Here is a 19,679-nt window from a genome sequence, read left to right as displayed (position 1 = left end):
TAATATCTGATTACTTGGTTTCTATCCCAGGTAAGCCGCCTTTTTCTTACAAAACTGTTAATATCTGTTCGTTGGGCTATTTAATTTTGCCTATTTTTAAAATTTACTCAGCCACATGCACTGCAATTGCCCAAAATCAAGCGTGGTAATGCGTTGAACAATTTATTACATAAAACAATTTTTCTAGGTTTTAACAAAACTTTTCAAAGAGTAAAGGATAGTGTGTTGATATTGTCTGACGATCTTGTTGATGCAAACACTGCAGAGGAGAAATGTTCTTTACTGGGTGTAAATCTTGCAATGACTGATGACCCACAGATCAATACAACTCTCACTCAACTCATGACAGACAAATATACAACAAGTTTGTAAAAAAATACATTTTCAAAACAAACTCTTAAAATTAATCAATGCAAATCAACTGGACAAAAAAAAACTTATTTAAATAAGGTTATGAAACAAAGTTTTCGTTAGATTTGCAACGGTTTTATATTTTTTATGACCCCGTCACATATGAACGATGCAAACACACAACCAATTCGGCTGAAGTGGATTTCTGGAAAGTACAAAATCTCTCGGACATCTGGGGTATTTCGACTTGTACAAAAGGTGAAATACAGTTAATTACAAACTTGTCACTATTAATTAGACCGACTTACATTTGTCAGGAATATTTAAAACACGATGGAACCAATTTACTTCTGCGAGACTTGGAAAAACAGGGGAATGAAAAAGTGGAATGTGACCATTGGAAGCAATTGTGAAGGCCGAGACAACAAAGGAAATTGGAACTGTTGGTGTTCTACTTACCTCAGTAACGTTTGTTGGATCACAATAATATATTGTGGCTAAAACCTTTTTTCTACTGTTTATGGTTTAGGTTTGTCAGGTTTTTCACTTCGTAACGATGATACAAACTCCTTTTCATTTCATGTCTTGGATATCACATATATTTGATATTTGCAGGATGGAATCTATGAGCTAAAAATCCTGATTTACTTCCCAACATAGCTGGGGCTCCGTCCGTCATACCCACATAAGTTTTCCACAAAATATCTTCGGAATCAAAGAAAGAAGAAACTTTTTCAAATACGTCAACAGCCTTCGTAGTTGTTTCGAGACAGGAACAGAAAAGAAGCTCCTCTTTAAATACGTTTGAATGGGCATACTTAACAAATACCATTAACTGGGAGCACGATGCCGCATCAGTAGATTCATCCAGTAGAATCGAAAATAAGCCAAATGCAGCAGACTTAATCTCCTGTATAACTTGATCTTTTATATCTAACGCCATGTCCTCAATCCTTCTCTGGATTGTATTATTTGAGTTTTCTCTGCGGTTCAGGCCCAGTTGTGGCATTGAACAAACCTGGTGACATAGATTTTTTTTTGCCTGTTACTTTGAACATACTGAAGTAATTAAGCAGTTAAATTTTACAAGTTTATTTTAGCGAAAATTGTGTGGTTGATTCTGACATATCCTTATACTAAGTGTTCACATATACGCGTCAAGTTTACTAACTGCAGTAGCCATTTCAGCTAGTTTAGGTATTTTTGTTTTCTCAAACTGCGTTAATGTTGCACGTTGCTAACTGATCAACTTTCTGGTGTTGATTGACGATGCTTTTAACGTATGGTGGCAGTAAAGAGCTGTATTTCTTTTGTTTAACTATTACGTTTTGTTGTAGTCGCACTGGAACCTGGAAATATAGTTGCAGCCTTAAAGGAAAGTCAGACTAAGTAAGTAATGTTTAAACACAGAGGTTAGTAGACATGGTTTTTTGCAGTGTTAAGCTTTTAGTTACCACGTTTCTCACTTACAGTAAAACCACAGTAAAAAACCTTGACAGCACGAAATTTACCGCACGACCTGTTCACAGAAGGCGTATGAGGGCACACTAAGTGGAAGTGGGATTACATGTGAATGTTTTAAATCAACTTAAAACCAACACGGGTGAACAGTGCTAAGTTTAAGCGCCCAGCATCCAAAACAATTCAGTACATGATTTGTGATACCTGCTACTTTTGGTGTGAAGCCCATATTTACTCAACAAATGTAGACGAAGTTAAAAAACTTCCGCATTCTTATAAATGAGTTCGACGTAAACAGTCCCGCCACTATAAGGAAGAAGCTTATATGAAAGACAATGCAACAAGAATTGCAGAATCGAGCAGACAGTTACGTTAGAGCAGGGGTCGGCAACCCCTGGCACGCGTGCCAAGGTTGGCACGCGAGGTGGTTTTTCATGGCACGCCAACCGATTTGCGTGTGTATATTAAAGTAACAATTTAACCTGTTACACTGCTTGTTTATAGTTTTTATCGTATCATTGTTATAAAATTCAGCCCTACATGCACAAAACGCTCTGTTTCCTCTTTATTATTTATATCTGCTGGCACGAACCACAATTATTTGGAAAAACTTTGGCACGCGAGGTCATTAACACATGGAAATAACAAATAAATTGGCACGCGTCGCCTAAAAGGTTGCCGACCCCTGCGTTAGAGGATCGGTTTGCAGAAGCACGTAGGTTCGCGGTTTGAGTTTGACAGGACGTAGTTGCAGTAGACAAATAACCACCAAGCAAGATGAAAACAATAGGACCACGATCAGTTACTTTATTCTAAAGTGGTTCACTATGTTTATGTCGTATTTTCCGGGTCAGCGTTCGACTTATAAGTTTTGGCTATATTTATCTACTTGGACGACTTAGAACCGTTTATGAAACTGAATTGATTTTAATTCTTACTTGCAAGAAGACTTTGCACAAAAAAACAATAAAACAAGCAGAAATGTACAAACTGATTTAGTTTTATTTTTAGCTTAAAGTCAGCAATATGACAGGAAGCAATATTTTCATAATATTGCTATTGGTTTATTATTCGAAAGGACAAATCAACAGTAAGTACAACTATATTTCCAATAATGAAAAGTTTTTGTTCGGATATTCAAACAGATTGTCACGTGAAAACGAGCCTCGCTTTTTGACCTTTGTGACTTTCATCTTGGATTTAGTAACAATTGTATCGAAAGTGCCATACATTATTCATTCAGAATCGCTTACAAACAAATTTACACGCCACTAAAATTTTCAGGTCAAATTAAAACCAATAAATATCACAGGTTGCAGAAAGACTTTCCAAACAGTGAAGGACAGTATATTGATATTATCTGACGATGCAAGGCATGCAAACAATGCACAGAAAAAATGTTCTTTGCTGGGTGGAAATCTTGCAATGACTAATGACCCACAGATCAACACAACTCTCACTCAACTCATGACAGACAAATATACGACAGGTTAAGACGAAGCAAGAAAACGAGATAATTAAAATAATTTCGTTTTAAATCAGCTGTTTGCAAAAATATGAATTTTTTTTCATTGTGTGAATTTTTATGATCAAATATCATGTGATTTTTAAGATTCTTTTTCAGATTTGCAACGGGTTTATGTTTTTTACAAACCTGATTATCAACAATACAAATACTCGAAAAGTCCCGTTGAAAATGGCACTTGGAAAAGTACAAAATCTTTAGGACATCTGTGGTATTTTGACTTGTACAAAAGGTAATAACATTTGACATGAACCATCCAATAGTGGTCAACAACAAAACGGACACTGGATTATTAACTAAACCGTAGTTACTGGAGGTTGCTACGTTTACTATTGACAATATTTTTTTAGCAATCAGCAAAACAGAAGACAACCGATCTATTTTTGTGATTCTTGGAGAAATCAACCCAACTACAAGTGGGGAGTAACTGTCGGAAAAACTTGTGAAGGCTTGGATAAAAAGAAACGTCCTAACGGTTTGTGTTGTGTAGCTGGTTGTACATTAATACATTACGTTTTATTCCTAAAATTCTTTAGCGTTTAGACTCATTTACAGTTACATCGGATTTTAAGGTTTTTGTGTTAAAGTCAAAATAAACATAGTTTACAAACAAATGCAAGATGAAATACCTTACATGTTACTAAAATTCACTTTTTTATTGAATGTCGGTTTGTAGGGTGGACGTCACGATATACATTATTTGCTGACAATACCAGAAAACGACAAAAGAAAATTTTTGTTTATTTTGGTGGACGATATGCATACAAACTGCGAAGTGTGAATAAGTCATATGACATCTTTACAAGAACCAAAGGATCATTCCTAACACCAAGTTAGTTTCGCTTGATATTTAACAATAAAATATAAGCGACTTTACAATAGCAAAATCTGTTGCAAATTTTGTGTTTAAAGATATAAATGTCATTATTGGAGCTCGTTACAACACTACGTTGCATGGTTGGTATTGGAGCGACGGATCTCCGGCAAACTTTCCTGTTTTCAACGTTACAACCTGCCAGCAGAGAGCGTTGCATTATGGGATCGGATGGGAGCAGTCACGCATAAACTGCAGAGGGGAACCGGCTTACTACGCTTGTCAAGTGAAACGTGAGTAATGTGGCAAATTGGGTGGCTTGAATCTAGCTCAATTAATAATATGATTTACAAATTGAATATCGTATGCATTCAATTGCAAGCCACGGTTTGTAAAGTTGTTTTCCCTGCAGTTTACCTACATTTGAGGCCACATAGCTGTAAGAGGCCCTGACCTTTGACACTTAACCCAAAAATTTAAGTCCGAAGCCGAATTGGTTGTGAAAAGGCGGTTGAAACCCGCTAGATTGATATATATATTGTGGTATGATTTCCACGTCTCAAAAAAGTTACATGTGATCGGATATATTTTGAAACCAGTCGCTGAATGCTGTATCGCATTCATGTACTGTCCGATATCCACCTTGTAACTTGGTTGTGGGGCATTTTAGGACAAGATGGTCTGTATCTTGCTTATCGGCTCCACAGTGTGGGCATTCCGAACTCGTTCTTTCGCCCCAGCGTTGAAGTATGTGGGCAGTGCGAGCATGTTTTGATCGCAGTCGGTTCGCTGCTACCCAGTGACATGTATGTGCTAAGTCGAAACCTGGCAGTGGAGTTGTTGGGTCGTCTACTAGCTCTCCTCCAGCGGGCATGTTATATAGTTTCCATTCAGTCATATCGAAAGTGTTTTATCAGTCTCTAAGTTGTAGATTGGAGGCCTGGATTTTAGTCTACGTGTTTTTGGTGCTTGTCTTATATTTTTGGTGAGGGGAATTTCCTCTGGAAGTGTTTGAAGATTCTGTATCATCTTCATGACTGATGCTCTGCGTCGTAAGTGTGGGGGAGGTATTGCACTCATTGTTGGTAGCCATGTAATAGGGGTGGATTTTAGAGTTCCTGATATTATTTGCATTGTTCAGTTCAGTTGGATGTCCAATTTTTTAGTGTGAGTACTACGAACCCATGTTGAAGCACAGTATTCTGCAGTGCTATAACACAAAGCCAAGGCAGATGTTCTCAGGACTGATTGACTTTCCATCAATTATAATATTGTGTTGTTGGTTTGCGCGATGATTGTCCAAATGGAAAAGAGTTGTTACTGTTTTAGTGGTATTCATTTGTAGATACCATGTCGTGAATTATTCCCGGAGAGTGGTGAGATCATCTGTGAGTCGGTTTTGAATCCTTGTTAGACAATTTCCTTGATAACTTAGTGCCCAGTCATCCGCATAGCCGAATTTAAGACATTTGGTTTTAGGCATGTATACGTTGAATAGTGTCGGGGCCAGTACGGAGCCCTGAGGTACCCAGTTTTTTATTTGAAAAGTTTTGCTGGTGTCGGATAGATTGATTGACATATTCATACCATGAAAACCTACAATAAGTACGGCTAGAAAGAACAATAGAGAAGGCATTCATGATGGGTAATAATAGACAATGCCTTAAACAGGACGGTTTCGGTTTTATTTAGCACTGTTTATTCACACTCGAAATTTCATCACCCGCTGTCATACGACATTTGATCATGCGTCAGTTATCAACCGCCGCTCTATTAAAAGGCTATTGATCATTACGACCTTTTTTTCACAGATAATCATAATCAACACAGATTGATTGAGGTGTACTGAAAGCTTCAATTTACTAAGTTACTAATAGCTAGGTAACATTTTCGAGGAAAAATTACAAACACAGAATGTGAAATCCGGCCCGAATCAAGCCCGAAAAATTCTGCGATGGCGGCTTACTGTCATGGCTATATTACTACTATATCTCCGTGTTATGATTTATTTCGTGACCCAGATAATAAATCGTTTGTCTCGTCAGTGATTGTTGACAAATAACAAATATAGCCAAGTCACAGTTAGAAATCTCATGACCGAGTAAATGCTGTGGGAAAATTGACAGAGATAGGTTTTGTATATTCCCTTTGCTGCAAACAATAAAACCAAGTTCAAAATGCAGTGCAAAACCGTTGCTGCATTTTAATTTAAACTTGTTATTTCACTTATAGTCAAAGCTACAGTGAAGAGAGATACATGCAACACTTCAACTGTGGTGATCAGGTGGACTGGACTTGATCAATTCATTAATAAACATAATCTCAGTGCAGTGGTAACATTTATCCAAAGCAGGTTATTTTTTTAAAGTTTGAGAAATGTGTTGTACTTAGGTTGAAATTCATGTTTCGCGGCTGAACAGAAGATTCAGAACCCCGTATTTAGATGGATCTACTGCAATTGGAAACCTAAGTTTTGAAACAAAATATCGATTAAAGGTACTTATGTCAAAAATTGCGAACATTACTATTATGCGTGATAGGATAATGGTAACGATCCACATAACCTAAGACAGCAAAAACACGAAGTATTTCAACGGTGTAACAAGCGGAAATTGTGCAGAATTATTTCAAGCAACATTTAATTCACAGGTCACTGCAATTCTCTCTGGTTGCGTTAGATCTAACGTCTCCTTCACCCTTGACTTCACAACATTTCCTTACCCACCATCTAGTTGCTATCCTCCAGGTAATAAAAGAATCTTTGTGCGGGTAAAATGAATAATTTGACATTCTTTTTTAAATTTTGTAACTATGCATCAACAGTTGTTACCAACGCAACGACTTTTGAATGCAACGCCTCAACGGTTGTTGTCAGTTGGACTGGACTTGACCAGTTTATTGACAAAAACGGATTAATAGCAGATGTGAAGGTACCTTTATCATCCGCAATATAGTGGTAAAACTTCGAGAAAAAATAATTTCATTCCTTGAGTAAAATGTGCTCAGGTTGAGATTTTCACACCTGCGTTGAAGAAGAAAATCCACGTCAAGTATTCAGACAAATCGGCAACTGTACGAAGTTTAGCGCCTTCTACAGTCAATATTATACAGGTAAGTGAGTTTCGTGCTAATACGAGACAAGAGTAAGACTTTTTGCTCACCTTAATTTATTTTACTAATGGCTATATCAAGTCCATCTTATTACATTTTAAGCAGTAATGCAAGTGGTGTATCCGCTTAACTTGTTTGTTGTTTTAATTGTAATTAGATAACTACACGTTTATCGAAACCCTTTCAGAGTTTCAGTGCGTCATATTATGATACTGCGACGCTTAGCTTTCTTCCGGCAATTGTAAACTCCAATTAATAACAATGCAGGTTTTTCAATGTTCGTATTAAGTATCACCAAGCACTGTTCTAAACAAACCATTGTTTTTGCTTCAATATTGTCTGAATAAAATAAATTATTTATTGCAGGTCACAGTCATTGTTACTGGTTCAATCAACACAAACATCACATCCAATCTGACAGTAACAACTCCTGGTAATCTCTTTTCAAGCTGTTTGCCTGGAGATAACACGGCCAATCCCGCAACGAGTGCTGGAATGATTGCTGGTCTAGTGATCGGGCTGTTGCTTCTGGTACTTGTCATTGTTGGACTGGTGGTCATCTTTATACGTCGAAGAAAAAGGTTTGTCTGGAACTGACCGGAAATTACGTTTCAACTCAATAGATAAACTAGTTCTGCTTTCGCTGCAAATAAAACTAGCTGGGATAATCAACACAAACACGTTGTTTTTGCGCGCTAGCAACTAAACTCAGCCATTCGCATTGAAATTGTCTACGCATGCTTCATGATCAAATACAAGTTTTGTTTCGCTTGTGTTTTCTACAGCTCGGTGGTTTGTCCAAATCAAAGCTCAGCAATTAACCAAACACATTTCTCACATTTCCAGATTTGAACCATCAATTATATTTTTGTTTTTGTTTTTGCAGAGCAACACATGGTGAACCATCTACTAATTCAGTGGCAACTGCACGTTCTCAACAACAAAGAACAGAAGGTAAGAGAAAAGTGCACAATAACATGAGATGTTTTTGAAAGTTGTTACGATTTTTGCAGGGCCGTCTACCTCTGGAAATGTAGATAAACATGAATATGAAAACTTCAGAACTGAATATGAAAACATGAATATAACAGCAACAAACCCCAACGCTGCATACGAGGAAATACAATAATAATTAAACAAATTGTCTCTCTTCTAAGTATTTGTTTGCTTCCTTTTCTTTACTTTTCATTGCTGGTAAGACAAGTCTCGAACATTAAAAACACGTTTCAAGTCTTATTAAAACTGTAATAACGAAATATTTCCTAATCCATCCTCAAATTCTCCGGGTGAATCTGTCCAATGTCTTGTTTGTTTGTTTCATTTTTATTCTCTATCCTGTTTTCAATTCATTGGATTTTATGTGTTATTTAGTTGACTTGCTGTTGTGGGTGACTGTTATTTAGGCTTATCAGAAAAACACAAGTGGTTTAAATCCCATAAACTTGTGTTAATCACTAGGACACATCTTCTGCTTTCCTGCTTTAACGTGTGTGCAGCTTAACAATCCTTTCATTCAGTGTTAAACATTAATTCTTGTTTTTGAAATATTTATAATGTAGTTCAAGTTGTTTCGATGCTTGCATATAAACGTAATCATTTTCAACCAGCCGTTCCTAATTATTAGTAGCTACAGACTTTTCAGCTTGTTTAGTTTGCATGATTTTGCAGGTAGAAGTAATTTTAGTTTTTTTCTTGGAAAATAGGTCTCACATATTGAACTGCCCTCACGTAACTTCAACAGATATAAAATACAATCGTTATACAACAAGCAAGTGTTATTACCGCAACCAAACTAAAAAGTAGATTGCAGGGAGATGAATCAGCCAAGTAGAGTGTTGTGCAACATTCCGAAAAGTAACTATATAGATTTCATGGACATCGTGTATGGAGAACTTTGGAAGTTGGACATGGTTTTGTACAATTTAATTTCTTGTCTTTAAACGGACATCAAATTCCGTTTTGAATCAAATCAAATTGAATAAAAATGTGAAAAACGTTTACTTCTAGTGTTTGTGATTTACCACATTTAAGTTGAGAAAATCGAAAAACAAAGCAAACACAACCAGAGAACAAAGGACGTGTCACAATTACATGAAAATGCTGAGAGAAACCGATACAGAAATATTTTCCTTGTAAGTATTGCAACACAAAGTTCAAACGGGGGTTAGACTTTTCTAAACGTACCTTTAAAATATTTGGATCTAAGTTTTGGTCACAAGCTAAAGTCAGGAACGGCATTTTTACACAAAGAACTTCAAGTTTTACTTCCGTGTTAGGTTACGAACTAGTCCAAAGTAAAAGCTTTGTGCCTACAATCGAAACTGATTCAATGCTGTCTAAGTTCCATTCACTTGCAGGAAGCAAGCCTCATTACTTAAATAGCTACCGATGATTGATTGAAAGAAACCAAAATTCCTTTCATAAAAGTACGACGATTTTAACCGCTTTTTCACGACTTTCAATAATTGATATTCGAACATTTACTTGATTTGGAAAGAAAAGAAGTTGTTTGCTGCAGAGAGTGAACAATGATTCGAAAACATGTTTCTAAAAGATCTTATTAATGCAGCTGGTGACAAGCGCTGGGCTGTTTTGGCTGGTGTAGCCATCCAACATCACTCCAGTTTGTTACAGGCTATAAACCAATGCATCACCTATTGAATAAAGCCTTGCCACTTACACAGAATAGGTGAGTCATCACTTTATAGCCGTGATGCTTAACGGTGTTGTTTTAATTATTTTGCATACCGAGTTCAGTTGCTGAATTTAAATGCAACATCCAAAAATACAGGCAGGAAGGCATTCTTGTAACCTACAACGCTAGGAAGGACTGACGAAAAAGCACAGCCACATTCATTTTCAACGGACATGGTCAAAGCAAAGCCCACAAAAAGTTATGTGCAATGGGATTTTGCCAGATTGGCTATAATCATCGAGTGTCGCATGTATTTCTGCCCAGGAATTTCCCCATAGCCTTTACGTGAACACACAATACCGAAGCTACATGGCAAATCACAGTACGTCAGATTCACTAAGTACGCTTACCTCGCGGAAATTATTGGCAGACGGGTTTGTTACGTTAACCGCCTCTTGCCTGCTCAGTGTTTTTATACGTTAGCCGATTCTACAGGTTAGAGGAATTAAAAAAGCAATTGGAGGATGAGATGCTGAGGCAGCGTTGAGTCATGTTTTGCGACGCAGCGCTCTTTCTTTCGGCCATTGTTGTTAATTTCTACAACATACTTAAAACTCAATTGAAGCTAATCAACAATGTTATGAGTCACTACCATCGGTTGTGCAGATGTGCAGTAGGTAGTCATACCTGATGCAAGTTAACATCTTGAAGCATAAGAAACAGAAGCAGATATGTGCAAAGTGCTGTATACTTAATGATGAAAATAACGGCCCAAATAAACATAAAAAGCGACATGCTTTATGGTTCTAACGATTCGGCAAATGCTCATGCCGTCATCAGTGATATGAATTAGGGCCACATCAGTTACACCCGTCTATATCAACTTAAGTTACGTATAAAAGGTGTGAATCAAGTGTCGCGTAAAGACGGTATGTTGTGTATTGCTTTGCACAGCACATTGTATGATACATTTATCAAGTGTTGTGCGTTTTACTTGGACTGTTGTGAATTAACTAATATCAGTTACAAAGCTTTAGCACAGATAAGGCCCAGTTCAATTGTGAAATAATCGTGGTCCAGAAGCAAAGCAGTATCGCCAGGAGTCCAACTATGACACAGTTACTATGCAGTTTAAAACGATTGCAGTTAAAAGCTGCAGACAGAAAAGGGCTCGTCAGTGCAGCTCGTGAAAATACGTTGGCCGTGTTGACTAGTATTGCCAGATCACTGCACTCCTGCATGTCAGGAGAAACAGGTTGTAAATCTCACAGCCCAACTGTTCAATATTCATGTTATAATTGTGCTTTTTGAAATAAAGCGTATCCTTTGGCAAATGGTAACAACAAGCAGAATAAGAAAGTGAACTTCATTTTGTTCATTGTCATAAACCAGACGTAATGACTTGGATTTACATAAGCAAGATTGTGGTTATTTTTTTGATGGTTCATGCTATAACCGCACAAACTAAATGTAAGTGTCATTGTTACCATTTAATTTTGCCATTTTTTGCAACTACTTGTGCTAAATGCACTGCAAATTCCATACTAAACGGGATAATGCAATGGTTCTAAACCGGGGTTCAATAGGAACATCAGGGGTTCGGCAACGCTGAATCAGGGGTTCGATGAAGGTATTTTTAGAGTACAACCAAATACCCGTTTTTGTCAAACTTTAGGTTTCTATAGTCGCTAAGAAATGGCGATTTTCGTTTGTTAAATATCAAACACTGGAAGGCTGCACTAAGTAGTGTTTTTCATCCTATAGGTCGCGACCCAAAGTTGGTTCGCCTGAAAATTCTGTTGGGACGCCTGGGTTTGTGACAATAGTAGATTTACTCGTTGATTCGTTTCGTAGCGTTATTTTTTTCCATAAGGCTTTAAATCAGGGTTCTTCAACGGGGGCGGGCGATGGTGACAGTTTTCAAAGTAGGAGGGCGACTTCAATATTACTATAAACAAGTAAGCTTGCACAGACGGTGAAACTCAGCTACCTTTATCTTACAAGCAGTTTTTATTCGTTTTTTGAATGGGCGCTTTTTAAATGGGAAAGATTTTGAATCAGCTTAAACATGCTGCTCTTTGAATATATTGTGTTCACTGGCGATTGTTTGTGCTTTTTGTGATTTGCCATAGGAAAACTTTGTTTAGGCTATGTATGGTGACCCGGTATACTTTTTAAATACAACGGTAACGAGCTTTCCCTTGAACTTGTTTGTTTTTCACACGTCCTATTGGCCTAAAAGCGCTTCCCAAACTGCGAAGTATTTGTATCATTTATTCTGGTAAATGTAGTGTAATTTGATGTTGAATGTATAGAATTCTCCTTTAACGAGTAATGGCCCATTGTTTTCAACAAAAGAATGGTAATGTTTGCGCATAACCGTAATACTATTTTGTCTATGACAGTGGTTCTTAACCGGTGGGAAATTTCCCACTAGTGGGAAATTTAATGTTTTCGGAGGGAAATTATGTAAGCTTGAAAAGAGCAACCGCGGGCATGAGGGTCGAATCCGGCTTTGAATTAACCGTTGAAAGCTACATTACTAAAATTATTCTGCAACAACATGTAAGATTGATTTAACCAAGGTTTACAAGACACATACAAATCCAAAGGCCATTTATTACATCACAGACAAGACTAAAACCATCAATGACTTTGTTGTTGTGCGCGAATAAAAGCCTTTCCTTTGTTGATTGTGATGCAATAAATGACTAATGCAAGCATAGCAGACTCTTCAGTATTCCAAAAAGTTCCAAAATCTCTCACAGTAGCACTATTTAAACTAAATACGATTGCAGTATACCGTTAGGGTCCAGACCAAAGCGCTCCACAAAATTATTTTATTTAAAGAATATTTTTTTGTTAACGTAGGGCACAAAACATGTTTATAAAAATAACAGAGGGGGAAATTCGAAGTTGGTGATTGACTTTAGTGGGAAACCACACCAAAAAATTTAAGAACCACTGGTCTATGATGTACTAAACTGTATTTAATTGTTGCCCCAAAATAATTTCAAGGCAACTTGGAATAATAATCGTTAATTTTGTTTTTGATGTCATATTGGATAATAATACTTTGAGTTGAGCCATTGCTGAAGTTCGTGTTAAATGGAAATGTTTTGTCGAAAAAACGAACAGTATTTGTTTGATTAAGTGATCCAAACTGGCGTACTAATTTCCGAAAGGCGTTCCTGATTTCGAGACAAAATAACATGCAAAATAGTAAGAACGCATATCCATGGGTCGCGAGAAACCACAAAACTGAATTTTGGGAAGTATTTGCGTCACTTCAAAAATAAGTTGGGAACCACTGCACTAAGGTATGGTTTTCTTTTTTGTCGTACCAAAGAGCATTCATTGTGCGCGTTGCTCGTAAGCAGCAAAACAACGTGATTTTGTTGACAGCAAAAACTTATTACTTCATCTTTTTCATGTTTGTGTACATCAGTTGCTAACAAATACATTTCTTCATTTTAATAAAAAACTGAAACCTGCCGGAACTAAAGCAATCCTGAAACAAGTTGCTTGTATTGATATGTCAGAATTTAACAAAATGACAAAAAGTAACAGTTGCCACTACGTTTGGTCAAAAGCTATTTATGACCCACAAAAAAATGAGTTAAAAACCTAGGACGTAACTTGTTGGTGTTCGACCAAAGGATGAAGAGTATCGGATATAATAAAAATGTTAAGAACCCATGGGTTAATGGATTAAACAACTTATTTAGCAACACAATTGCTGAAATCAGTTTAACAACGAGTTTAACAACCCTGATGAAGACGACCTGTATAGGACGTCGAAACGTCGGAATAAAATCACATTTGCCAGAAGAGCTCTTTAAACTTGAACGAGGTTTTTGTCCAGGTTTTAACAAAACCATGCAAGCAGTGAAGGACAGTGTGTTGATATTATCTGACGATCTTGTGGATGCAAACACTGCACTGGAGAAATGTTCTTTGCTGGGTAGAAATCTTGCAATGACTGATGACCCACAGATCAACACAACTCTCACTCAACTCATGACAGACAAATACACGAAAGGTTTGGGTTGCTGAAAACAAAGTGTTTTACGGTGCCTTCGAATACTGCAGGTCCGCTGTGCGCTAAGTGCGCTTAGTCCGGTACTTCGCTTGGTCCGCTAGGTGTACTACAGCGGGGGTCCGCAAATACTTTTTGGAGCGACCCTAAAAAAATTGCTCTAAAGTAGGCTTTAGGCTTTAGGGCTTTGGGCTTTGGGCTTTGGGCTTTGGGCTTTAGGCTTTAGGGCTTTGGGCTTTGGGCTTTGGGCTTTGGGCTTTGGGCTTTGGGCTTTGGGCTTTGGGCTTTGGGCTTTGGGCTTTGGGCTTTGGGCTTTGGGCTTTGGGCTTTGGGCTTTGGGCTTTGGGCTTTGGGCTTTGGGCTTTGGGCTTTGGGCTTTGGGCTTTGGGCTTTGGGCTTTGGGCTTTGGGCTTTGGGCTTTGGGCTTTGGGCTTTGGGCTTTGGGCTTTGGGCTTTGGGCTTTGGGCTTTGGGCTTTGGGCTTTGGGCTTTGGGCTTTGGGCTTTGGGCTTTGGGCTTTGGGCTTTGGGCTTTGGGCTTTGGGCTTTGGGCTTTGGGCTTTGGGCTTTGGGCTTTGGGCTTTGGGCTTTGGGCTTTGGGCTTTGGGCTTTGGGCTTTGGGCTTTGGGCTTTGGGCTTTGGGCTTTGGGCTTTGGGCTTTGGGCTTTGGGCTTTGGGCTTTGGGCTTTGGGCTTTGGGCTTTGGGCTTTGGGCTTTGGGCTTTGGGCTTTGGGCTTTGGGCTTTGGGCTTTGGGCTTTGGGCTTTGGGCTTTGGGCTTTGGGCTTTGGGCTTTGGGCTTTGGGCTTTGGGCTTTGGGCTTTGGGCTTTGGGCTTTGGGCTTTGGGCTTTGGGCTTTGGGCTTTGGGCTTTGGGCTTTGGGCTTTGGGCTTTGGGCTTTGGGCTTTGGGCTTTGGGCTTTGGGCTTTGGGCTTTGGGCTTTGGGCTTTGGGCTTTGGGCTTTGGGCTTTGGGCTTTGGGCTTTGGGCTTTGGGCTTTGGGCTTTGGGCTTTGGGCTTTGGGCTTTGGGCTTTGGGCTTTGGGCTTTGGGCTTTGGGCTTTGGGCTTTGGGCTTTGGGCTTTAGGCTTTACACAGTCGTTTTAAGCAAAGCAACAAACTTGTATGTTTTAGAACCGTAAGTAAATTCATTTTAACCACACACAGGAAATTGCATTGGAGAGAGTTACACGCAGCAAAGCCAAGCAACAACGTGAGTCAGCATCGTCGGTTAGGCAGATATGCAGTGGGTAGTCATAACTGTGGTAATGTTAACATCTTGAAGAAAGGAAAACAAATGTAGATTTGTGTACTGTTGTTATGTATTGCTTTGAACAGCACACTGTCTAGTAAACATTTATCAAATACTGTGTTGTACTGTTGTAGGTGGACTTACATAAGTCAACAATTAAGCACAGTTACAGTTTGGTAGAGCTGTAGCAGTGTCGGGATTCACTCGGTTCGCACCGGTTATATAGATTTTATGAGATCAGCGAACCGGTTAGCATTGCTGGTTACTGTCAATGGACTTTGTACAGAACCGGCTATGACCTGAAAAATATGAGTTTTGTGATAGAACCGACAGACAAAAAATTGAATCCCACCACTGTCCAGAAGCAAAATAATACATTTTGGTTCAACTATATACGAGTAAAATACCACAACGTTTGGAGTTAAAAGCTGCAGACAGATAAGGTTTTGATGCACTTGCAGACATTACGTTGGCATAAAACTGTGCGATATGAAACAAAGCGTATAAACTGCTGCAAATGGTTACTTTTCACAGGTAGAAGTAAAAAGTGACCCTATTTTGTTCATTGAGAAGAACCAGGCATGATGACTTGGGTTTACATCTGCAAGGTTGTGGTTATTTCGATGATGATGCATAATATAACCGCACAAACTAAATGTAAGTGTCACTTTTACTAATAAAAGTGCTTTATACGTTTGTTGGTTTGGTTTACATCCCAAGAGAGCTTATTCAGACCTTAGATATCTAAACTAAAGTGTAATTGTGCCAAATGCACAGCAATTTCCAAAGCTTAAACGTGCGATAAACAACTTATTTAACAACTCAAAACTTTGCAGTTAACAACGAGGTATTGTGCAGGTTGCAACAACACTTTTCAAGGAGTGAAGGACAGTGTGTTGATATTATCTGGCGATCTTGTGGATGCAAACACTGCACAGGAGAAATGTTCTTTGCTGGGTGGAAATCTTGCAATGACTGATGACCCACAGATCAACACAACTCTCACTCAACTCATAACATACAAATACATAACAGGTTGGAGAAAAAACAGTGATATTTTTAGAACAACCCTTCAAAAACAATAAATTGAAATTAACTAGACAAAAAAACTCTGGTGTTAATTAATGGCCTAAAACAAACTTTGTTGCAGATTTGCAGCAGGTTTATATTTTTTATGACCTTGTCATGTATGAACGATGCAAATACTCAAAGAATTCAGTTGAAGTGGATTCCTGGAAAAGTACAAAAACTCTTGGACATCTGTGGTATTTCGACTTATACAAAAGGTAATAATTTTAAATGTTAACCAATGTATGCACATTTTGTTTAGTCACACCATTGATCATATTAAAGCTTTAACCTACGCCAAAAGAAACCTTTGTATAAAATAATATACATTTTTTTAGGAAATCTGATAACACTATGGTGGAAATTTACTGCAATGCCCCCAGTTGGGTAAACCAGGGCAGAGACAAATGGATCGTAACCATTGGAACAACCTGTAAATTCAAAATCGGTGGAAATTGGAATGGTTTGTGCTACTCAGCTAGTTAATGAAATAATTTACATGAAACAGTGGCAAAACCGTGTTCGCATTGATGCCTTCCAGGATGGGAAGTAAGATTTTCATTGTTTTCAAAAACTCAAAAACGTCAAACGGAAATATTCAATTACAAAAGTGATGTCATGAATTCGGACAAATTGCGTAGTGTTAATAAAACTTTCGGAAATTTCTCAGAATACAGAGGATCGTTCTTGGAACCAGGTAAGTGTTTCATTCAAACCTTTAAAAACACTCCCCAACGGTTTGTCTGCACAAACACGTACATCTTCTAGATATCAAAGTTTTCGTTGGAGCTCGTTACAACACTTCATTGAATGGTTGGTATTGGAGCGACGGATCTCCGGCAAACTTTCCCGTTTCCAACGTTCCAACTTGCCAGCAGAGAGCGTTGCATTATGGGATCGGATGGGAGCAGTCAAGCATGAACTGCAGTGGTGAACCGGCTTACTACGCTTGCCAAGTGAAATGTGTGAATTTACAATGTTTTCACTGTACATCACTATAATGCTCGATTTATGGTTTTCATCAAATGTTTAAGTTTCGGCTCATAAGTTATAATCGTTTAGATTCAAGTTTCATCTCATTTTTAAGCTGGTGATTGAATCATACTTTAGTGAACGTTTCTTTGAAGAAGTTTGAATGCAACGTGCAAAGCTAAAAACATAGTTTGTGTGGTATTGACTTTCAAAACTCACCACAATTAACTTTCAAAATTCATCTCAACTTTCAAAATTCACCACAATTTTTGCAGTAAACACGACTGCAGAAACATTTCCATGCAACGCTTCAACTGTGCTTATCGGTTGGACTGGAATTATTCATTTTATCATCAACAACAATCTGAATGCACAGGTCGAAATAAAAGTTTTGTTGTTTGTTTCTCATCAAGTGAAATATACAACTATTTATAAACTAATTAGTTGCCTTTGTGTCGTTGGTGTTTTTGCTAAACAAACTAAACTATTATTCAAATCCAAACCACATGCAGGTTGAGATTGAAGTCCAGGGTTTGAATCAAACAATCTCTGTTCCGTACTTTGATAAAGCGACCGAAATAAATCAACTGTACAAGTCTACTTTTTATAATATTAAGGTAAAAGTTTATTTGTCTTTTCAAGTGGTTAAAAAAATTGTTTTCAAACATATTTTTTGGACTAATAAATATGAAACCCAATGAGAATAATGAATCTTGTCAATGATTATGCCGCAAAACGTTTTCATTCCAGGTCACAGTGATTGTCACTGGTTCAATCAACACAAACATCATATCCAATCTGACAGTAAAAACTCCGGGTAATCCCCCTTCAAGCTGCTTTCCTGGAGATAACACGGCCAATCCTGCAACGAGTTTTGGAATGATTGCTGGTCTGGTGATCGGGCTGGTGCTTCTGCTACTTGCCATTGTTGCGGTGGTGGTTATGTTTATACGCCGAAGACGAAGGTTTGTATTTGATTGATAAATCAATACATTTTAACCAATTGTGAAATCAGTTCTGCTTTTGCTACGACTAAAACCAGCAGGGATGATAAAGACAAACACGTTGTCGTTGCGCGCTAACTAAACTCACCAACTTGCATTTAAAATCAGATTGAAAAGAAATTTGTTTCTTCGTATACCTCATGCATCAGATACAGGTTTTGAATCTCCCAAATTTCGCCTTTTTGTTTCGTTGGCTGTGTCGTTTGGCCAAAAACAAAGCTCATCAATCAACTTTCGCATGTTTCCCACTTTGAACCACTGCAAAAAAGCATGTTTTTGTTTCACTTTCTGCAGAGCAACACACGGTAAACGAACTACTAATTCATTGGCAACTGCGCGTTCTCCACAAAGAACAGAAGGTAGCAAAAAAGTGCACAATTAGATGAGAAAGTTCACAACTTGTTTCGACTTTGCAGGGCCGTCTACCTCTGGAAATGTCCATCAACATGAATATGAGAACTTCAGAAATGATTATGAAAACATGAATGTAAACGCAACAAACGCAAACCCTGCTTACGAGGAAATACAATAATTAAACAAGTTGTCCCTCTTTTAACTACTTTGTTCCCTTTCTTTTCGTTACTTGTGACTATATTCATTGCTTGTAATTACAAGCATGGGCGTCCGCAGGAAAAAATACAGGGGAGGCCAATACTATCGTCGCATCGCCGTTCGAGAAACGGTATTTCACAACAAAAATCATCTGACAGCCTTCCCCCCCGCTACGGACCCCCATCATTACAAGTTAATAAAACACACTGGTGTTTCTAGTGAAGACAAGTCTTTGACATTAAAGTTACGTTTCTAATCTATATTGAAACTTTAATAAGGAAAATTTTCCTTATCGATGCCCGAATTCTCCTGGTGAATCTGTCCAATCTCTCATTCGTTTGCTTCATTTCTATTTTTTGACGCAAACCACACCCCTTCGTAATGAGTCCAATTCTTATTTCTTTGGATATTTTATATAATTTTGTTGACTTTCGGTTGTTGGGGACTTAATTTATTTTAACACAACAGATTCCACTGGGTTTGAGCACTGTTATAAACATTTCTTAGTAAACACAAGTGATCGAAACTGGTTTAGATCCCATAAACTTGTGTTTGTCTGCTTTCCTGCTCCAAGTGTTGTACAGCTTTAAAATCCCTGCTTTCGGCGTTTAATATTCTGCTTATTTTTGAAATATTTGCAATGCTGTTAAAGTTGTTTCGATGCTTGTATATAAAAGTTTTCACCTTCAAAGAGCGTTTCCCAATTTTTAGTAGTTTTAGACCTTTAATAAATTTGACAAAAACCCTCTAAACTTGTTTAGTTTGCACCATGATGTTGCAGGTAGATCTGACGGCAGTGTCGTGATAACCCAACAGTTTAGGCTTTTTTTCAAACAATGAGTCACCTTTAAACAGTGGTGTCTGAGGTAGAACTTACAGCAGTCCCATGATAACCTCACAT

This window comes from Phallusia mammillata, chromosome 1, assembly GCF_965637545.1.
Source record: "Phallusia mammillata chromosome 1, kaPhaMamm4.hap1.1, whole genome shotgun sequence".
NCBI classification, from domain to species: Eukaryota; Metazoa; Chordata; class Ascidiacea; order Phlebobranchia; family Ascidiidae; genus Phallusia; species Phallusia mammillata.
Note: the sequence above shows the minus strand (reverse complement) of the source record.